Source organism: Oncorhynchus mykiss, chromosome 14, assembly GCF_013265735.2.
Source record: "Oncorhynchus mykiss isolate Arlee chromosome 14, USDA_OmykA_1.1, whole genome shotgun sequence".
Classification (NCBI taxonomy): Eukaryota; Metazoa; Chordata; class Actinopteri; order Salmoniformes; family Salmonidae; genus Oncorhynchus; species Oncorhynchus mykiss.
In genome coordinates, this window is record NC_048578.1 from 11,308,638 (window position 1) to 11,317,543 (window position 8,906).

Sequence of the window (8,906 nt, forward strand, 5' to 3'; positions counted from 1 at the left end):
CGGAGCGCTAAGTCGCCAAAAGGCTTCTTAACAGCTTATATTCCCAAGCCATAAGACTCCTAAACAACTAATCAAAGGGCTACCCAGACCCCTTTTTTATGGTGCTGCTGCTACTCTCTGTTTATAATCTATACATAGTCACTTTAACTCTACCTACATGTACATATTACCTCAATTACCTCGACTAACCGGTGCCCCCGCACATTGACTTTGTACCGGTACCGCCTGTATATAGCTTCGCTTGTTATTTTTATGCTGCTGTTTAATTATTTCTTACTTTTATTTTCTATTCTCTACTCATCTATTTTTTACTTAACTTTTTTATTTTTTATTCTCAACTTCTTAAAGCATTGTTGATTAAGGGCTTGTAAATAAGCATTTCACTGTAAGGTCTGCAACTGTTGTATTCGGCACATGTGACAAATACAATTTGATCTGAACTCATATATCATAACAACATACAGGAACTCAAGTACTTTTGTTCACCTGACCTAGAATTCCTTACAATCAAATGCCGACCGCATTATCTACCAAGAGAATTCTCTTCGATCCTAACCACAGTCGTGTATATCCCCCCCCAAGCAGACACATCGACGGCCCTGAAAGAACTTAATTTGACTCTATGTAAACTGGAAACCAGATATCCTGATCCCGCATTTACTGTAGCAGGGGATTTTAACAAGGCTATTCTGAAAACAAGGCTCCCTATATTTTATCAGCATATCGAATGCGCGACCCGGGCTGGCAAAACCCTGGAACATTGTTATTCTAACTTCCGCGACGCATACAAAGCCCTCCCTGCACTCCTTTCAGAAAATCTGAGGTATGTGGCAGGGTCTACAGTCAATCACGGACTACCAAAGGAAAACCAGCCCTGTCGCGGACCACGATGTCTTGCTCCCAGACAAACGAAACAACTTCTTTGCTCGCATTGAGGACAATACAGTGCCACTGATACGGCCCGCTACCAAAACCTGTGGGCTTTCCTTCACTGTAGCCAACGTGAGTAAAACATTTAAACGTGTTAACCCTCGCAAGGCTGCTGGCCCAGACGGCATCCCCAGCCGTGTCCTCAAAGCATGCACAGACCAGCTGGCTGGTATGTTTACGGACGTACTCAATCAATCCCTATCCCAGTCTGCTGTTTCCACATGCTTCAAGAGGGCCACCATTGTTCCTGTTCCCAAGAAAGCTAAGGTAACTGCGCTAAATGACTATTGCCCCATAGCACTCACTTCCGTCATCATGAAGTGCTTTGAGAGACTAGTCAAGGACCATATCACTTTCACCCTACCTGACACCCTAGACCCACTCCAATTTGCTTACCGCCCCAATAGGTCCACAGACGACGCAATCACAATCACACTGCACACTGCCCTAACCCATCTGGACAAGAGGAATACCTATGTAAGAATGCTGTTCATCGACTACAGCTCAGAATTTAACACCATAGTACTCTCCAAACTCGTCATTAAGCTCGAGACCCTGGGTCTTGACCCCACCCTGTGCAACTGGGTCCTGGACTTCCTGACAAGCCTCCCCCAGGTGGTGAGGGTAGGTAACAACATCTCCACCCCACTGATCCTCAACACTGGGGCCCCACAAGGGTGTGTTCTCAGCCCTCTCCTGTACTCCCTGTTCACCCATGACTGTGTGGCCATGCACGCCTCCAACTCAATCATAAAGTTTGCAGACGACACTACAGTGGTAAGCTTGATTACCAACAACGACGAGACGGCCTACAGGGAGGAGGCGAGGGCCCTCGGAGTGTGGTGTCAGGAAAATAATCTCACACTCAATGTCAACAAAACAAAGGAGATGATTGTGGACTTCAGGAAACAGCAGAGGGAGCAGCACCCTATCCACATTGACGGGACAGTAGTGGAGAAGGTGGAAAGTTTTTAGTTCCTCGGCGTACACATCACTGACAAACTGAAATGGTCCACCCACACAGACAGCGTGGTGAAGAAGGCGCAGCAGCGCCTCTTCAACCTCAGGAGGCTGAAGAAATTCGGCTTGTCACCAAAAACACTCACAAACTTTTACAGATGCACAATCGAGATCATCCTGTCGCGCTGTATCACCGCCTGGTACAGCAACTGCTTCCCCCACAACCGTAAGGCTCTCCAGAGGGTAGTGAAGTCTGCACAACGCATCACCGGGGGCAAACTACCTGCCCTCCAGGACACCTACACCACCCGATGTCACAGGAAGGCCAAAAAGATCATCAAGGACAACAACCACCCGAGCAACTGCCTGTTCACCCCGCTATCATCCAGAGGGCGAGGTCAGTTCAGGTGCATCAAAGCAGGGACCGAGAGACTGAAAAACAGCTTCTATCTCAAGGCCATCAGACTGTTAAACAGCCATCACTAACATGGGTCAGTATGAAAAATGTATGTAATAAATGTATCACTAGCCACTTTAAACAATGCCTCTTTATATAATGTTTACATACCCTACATTACTCATCTAATATGTATATACTGTCCTCTATACCATCTACTCCATCTTGCCTCTGCCGTTCGGCCATCGCTCATTCATATATTTTTATGTGCATATTCTTATTCATTCCTTTACACTTGTGTATAAGGTAGTTGTTGTGAAATTGTTAGGTTAGATTACTGTTAGATATTACTGCATGGTCGGAACTAGAAGCACAAGCATTTCGCTACACTCGCATTAACATCTTCTAACCATGTGTATGTGACAAATACAATTACAATTACAATATCCTCCATGTTCAATAGTGTAAAAAAACAGCACATCTGAAAATATGTCAGTTGTGAGGTATGCTACATGTTGAGTGAAAAACAAAGACTACATGCAATGCTGAGTGCCCAAAAATTATCTCAGTTGCCTGAGAAACCATAAGTTCAGCCCCACGATTTGGGCATTCACAGATTCCCAGACACACTAGCCCATTCACACATTCAATCTTATACCCCCTTGCCTGTTTCAGGGGTCCAAAAATACAGCCTCCATGAATTAACCATCTCCCCCTCCACACATCACCTTTGATATTTTTTTAGTTTGGCAGCCAACTCTATAGATTAAAGGAATTTGAATATTGTCAGTGGAGTTAAACCACAGACTAATGGGGTGACGTTGGTGTTGTTGTGTTGAGTGGCTGAGGTTCAGAATGAGGGATTTAAACAAAGAGTGGTGGTGATAATTTTGCTGCGTTTTATCCATTTTTGTCTCTGCTTTGACAGGTTATGGTGAAAGATCAGGGGGATCAAGTTTCCTTGTAGATAAAAAAGGGAGTCCTATCTATGCATGTTTTTTCAATCATACATTTTCCCCTGAGACAGAGATAATGAAGGAGAAAGAGAGACGGTGCATCTCTACTGGTGCATCTGGAAAAGTACTCTGTTTTCTAGCCCCCCTCTCCTGCATTGTCACTCAGATCTGCTTACTTTTGTCTCTGTATCACTTTGTAGCTCAGTTGGTAGAGCATGGTGCTTCTAATGCCATGGTAGTGGGTTTGATTCCTGGGACACCCATATGTATGCATCTGTAGCGTGGTTCGTTCTGTGTTGTGTACTTTTAATTAGGACGCTGCCACAACTGAAGGTCTGCTAGTGGAATTATTTTTATTTGCCCTGCACACGAAGAGACGACACACATTATGTTAACCCTTGGCGCAGTCCTAGCTCTCAGGCACCTTGCTAGCCGAAGGTCAGGCAAAAGAGAACAATAAGGGGGTACGGAAATACAGATAACCCGCGATGGGCCAAACCAAAATATACAAAACTTTTACAATCACATGTATGCACAATATTGATATGAAAAAGTGTTTGTACACCAAATAAAAACATTAGCTATGCAGCTGCAATTAAATTAAAAAAATACACTGAATTCTTATTATTATTATCAAATTATTAGCATCCCCTCTTGACCTGGCCTATTTGAATTGGTCCTTGTGTGCAACTTGGTGCATAATCTAGGGGAACAACATCACACTGCTACATTCATCCCCACTGTTTTACACTAGATTATAGGCAAAAAACACATTACCTTGAAGGTAACAAAGCAAAGAAAGAAAAAATACATTTCACAGAGTAACCCAGTGTAGTCCCTTAATTCTAGACCCACAAATGGTTGATCAGCTGGAAAACTATCCCGCAAAGGATTAGGAAAAATAAGGGGTAGCTAATCCCCTTATTCAAACGTACACGAAAAATGCCATATACATTTTAATGCCGATGGACTACACACAAAGTTACACGAATTGTCAAGTATATTAGACAAATCCACAAATCATTCTAAGACACACTTAGATTACTACATATATATATAAAAAAGAAAAGGTAGGCAATATCCTACCGTCACAGAGAAACCAGGAACTGTTTCATTTCCTGTGTAGACATAGTTTGGATTCGCCTATTCACTGGCTAAATCTACCTAGTCTAGTCCGAACACCCTCACCCAAAAACCTAGCAGGAATGTCACAGACAGCACTAACCCTGCTCAGAGGTCTGACCTCAGGATGGGGAGTATTACAGATCTGCATATCTGGAGCCAGCACACTTTCAGTTACCGACTCAACACTAGTAGTGTCAGACGACTGATCAGAATCCTGGTAGATTGTCACAGACCACACTGACGAAGCATCTTCAACCAAGGTAACATCATCTGTCACAGCATCATCCACACTGAATGGAGTTTCGCAATCAGAACTCTTGTAGGCTTCGGGGATATCTCTCTGGTCCACTTCCGCTGAGCACACCTCACTTAAGGGGACTTCATACGGTTGTTCCACCTCACTTCCATCAGCTGGGACCATCCTCTTGGAGTATCCTCCCAGAAGACTCAGGAAGGCCTGCTACCCAGTGGACAGTCCTGGCGTCACTCCCATCCATTTGGCTGGACTCTGCAGACATCTCAGAGATCACGTCACCACTCGATAGAGATCCGTGACCCTCAGGTTCCTCCCACGAAGGCAAAGGCAGAAAGTTGACTGGCATAATCCGGTTCCTATGCACAGTTTTGATGCATCCAGTGGTAGGGTGTTGGATACGATATGTGTTCAGTGAGCTGTTCTTCTTAACCACTATGTACACCACACTCTCCCAGCGATCAGCCAGTTTCTTCTTGCCCCTCTCCCCCTTGTTAGCAAGTAGAACTCTGTCTCCCTTCTGCACCGCGTGACCCTTAGACCGTCTGTTGTAGACCTCGGCTTGTCTCTTTTGTTGCTTACTGGCATGCTGCTGGGCCAATATCATGGTCTCTCTCAGATCCTCACCCAGAGACTGGACATACTTATCCACATCTACTGTGTCCCCATCCAACAGCACACTTTCAAACATAACATCTACCGGCAACCTATGGGTGCGTCCGAACATCAAGAAGAAGGGTGGAAACCCAGTAGTCTCGTGAACAGTGCAGTTATAGGAGAATGTCAATGTGTTCAACATCTGAGGCCATTTAGCCTTGGACCTAGCTGGCAGAGCTCTAATCATCCTACCCAGTGTGCGATTCAGACGTTCTGCTTGACCGTTACGCATGGGATGATAAGGTGTGATGTGGGACTTTTCAACATCAGATAACTGAAGCAATTCTGCAATAAGTGAACTCTCAAAGTTAGCACCCCTGTCAGAATGGATACAATCAGCGAACCCATAAATGCACGATACAGAATCCCTAACCGCGTGGTGAGTTTTCTCCACTGTCTTAGAGTATAAACTGTTTCTTTAGCATCAAAGACTCGCTCTACGAAGAGCATAACTCTGCTGATGATAGGATCCAGTGACTGGTTATCATACAACTCCTTGTGTGTAAGGACAGGTAAAGGGCTCTGACCCATGGACATCAACTTCTCAAGGTGCTGCACATGTGAAACTGTCCTCACTGTGACACCATCATCCCATCGGCGATGGGCATGGAGGACAGCAGACACCTCTTCACAGGAAACCAACCCGCTGACATCATCACCAGCTCTACTCAACTCACTCCCAGGAGCCATAGACGTTCTACAGCCAGCCTCTGGCTGCTCACAGGAGAGACGGAACATGTCTTGGACATCATCCACATCATATGGAATTCTTGTCAGTCGGTTTTTGGTAATGAGCTGGAGAAAGCCTACGATAGGGTAATCTAAATGGGCGATCATCAGTCAGCGTATGCGATGGCAGAACTCTTTTGCCTCTCCACAATCCAGGCTATGTCTAGAGAACACTGTGTCATACTTTTCAATTAAACCGACAAGTTTGTCTTTCCAGAACAGTGAAACTGGACACTCCTCAACAGACAGGCCTTGAAGTCCAAGATTGCTCAGTGTACTGTTGCCATTAACTACACTGCCACCAACTGAACTCTTAGCTGTAAGACTGCCATGTGAGCAGTCACATTGCACTTTTGCCAAGTTCTGGTAAGCTGCTTGCTGTTTGACATCATCAAAATCCTCCAATGCAATGCAAGGGTACACATCTGCCACTTTAGCATTTCGTCTCAGGGTAACTGGCGAAGTTGCTGGATTCACAATCTTCACAGGGAGCCATCCACCCCCCCACAGAGGTGTAACTACTCTCCCTACTAATATGTGTCGATTCACACAACGAGACGGTCTGGGCTCAACAACAGTACTGCCCACAGAGAGTTTTGTCTTTGGGGGTAGGCGGCCCCACACCAGATGCTCACTCATGGGTTGGAGCTTTACTGCTCTCTTCAACTTAATGGTGCCCGCTTTATCTTGGATGGAGTCTCCTCTCCATCTCTCCAGATTTGATAGGAGACGCAGGAAATGGCTGTCATCACACTGGCCAGAAGGACCTGGCGTACCCACCACCCGCCCGTAGCTGTCATCACACTGGCCAGAGGGACCTGGCGTACCCACCACCCGCCAGTAGCTGTCATCACACTGGCCAGAAGGACCTGGCGTACCCACCACCCGCCCGTAGCTGTCATCACACTGGCCAGAAGGACCTGGTGTACCCACCACCCGCCCGTAGCTGTCATCACACTGGCCAGAAGGACCTGGCATACCCACCACCCGCCAGTAGCTGTCATCACACTGGCCAGAGGGACCTGGCGTACCCACCACCCGCCAGTAGCTGTCATCACACTGGCCAGAGGGACCTGGCGTACCCACCACCCGCCAGTAGCTGTCATCACACTGGCCAGAGGGACCTGGCGTACCCACCACCCGCCAGTAGCTGTCATCACACTGGCCAGAGGGACCTGGCGTACCCACCACCCGCCAGTAGCTGTCATCACACTGGCCAGAGGGACCTGGCGTACCCACCACCCGCCAGTAGCTGTCATCACACTGGCCAGAGGGACCTGGCGTACCCACCACCCGCCAGTAGCTGTCATCACACTGGCCAGAGGGACCTGGCGTACCCACCACCTGCCAGTAGCTGTCATCACACTGGCCAGAGGGACCTGGCGTATCCACCACCCGCCAGTAGCTGTCATCACACTGGCCAGAGGGACCTGGCGTATCCACCACCCGCCAGTAGCTGTCATCACACTGGCCAGAAGGACCTGGCGTACCCATCACCCGCCAGTAGCTGTCATCACACTGGCCAGAAGGACCTGGGGTATCCACCACCCGCCAGTAGCTGCCATCACACTGGCCAGAAGGACCTGGCGTACCCACCACCCGCCAGTAGCTGTCATCACACTGGCCAGAAAGATCTGGCGTATCCACCACCTGCCAGTAGCATTCGATTTGAACTGTCTAATCAGAGACTTCAACACGTTAGTGCCCACAATGAGTTCATCAACCTGCCCATCTACAATAAGCACTGGGACGACATAACTGAAGCCATAAAGCTGTATTTTTAAGTCACACATGCCCACTGGGCTAGTTTGTGTCCCACCACAACCCACCAGGATGATGTCTGAAGGAGCCAGAAAGTTCCCCTCTATCACTCCCGCCTCCCTCAACCAAGGTACAATATCTGCGCGCAGAGTAGTAGCCATGGACCCACCATCTAACATCCCCTTCAGCTCAACTTTATCCTGTACCAAAACTAAATGAGTCATTCTCATTGATATCATCATCAGTGGAGGAAAAATTAGACTGCCTCACATTGCCCTCCTCAGAATGGAGGCGTTCTAGTTTTCCTGAGACCTGCCCGTCTGTCCACATCCAGGGCTCTTTCGCTTCCCAGTCTCACTACAGTCAAAGCTCATGTGGCCTGGAGAGAAGCATTTGAAACACAGCTGGTGCATCTGACAGTGAGCTTTGGTCCAGTGATTAGTGCTTCCACAGACAGAGCACTCACGCTGACGTTTGGGGAACTGTTTACGGGGCCCTCTGTTCACAGACGGAGTATTGCTGACAAGAGCCTTCTCTAACATACACAAAACTTTCTCTAATGTCCCACCCTCAGATACAGATGGGGCCTGTTCTGGTTCACGGCCACATCGAGAAAAAGATTACACATTAGGTCTGCTCACAGGATCCACTTCCTCCTGGGGGGAGTCAAAGACGGCAGCCACCTGCTATGAAAGTTGTGTTCTACATACTTTACGCTCCCTTAACAGTTCATCCAAACGATCCTATACCTCATTGGCTGTCCAGTCACGAAGGGGTTTGCATTTGGGGTTTGAAGGGGTTTGCATTGCAACTCTTTATCAGGACAGTTGCGTGGCTGCCAACTCTGAGCACTGATTGGGCAAGGTCCTACCCTCACTTACAAGGTACTGTTCAGCTGCCTTTGCAGCTTTGTTAAGCCTAATCCAGAAATCTAGTGGGCCCTCATTAGCATATGGTTTGATTGAGTAGAAATCAGCTAATGGCATACCTGAGCAGACAGTATCCCCAAAGTGTTGCTTGAGAACACTGAACACTGCCTTAACATCTGTGACAACAGGGTTGTTACGCATCCAGACTTTGGTCCCATCCCGTGCCCTCCCCACGAGCCTAGACATCACCTCCCCAACATTCTCAGACC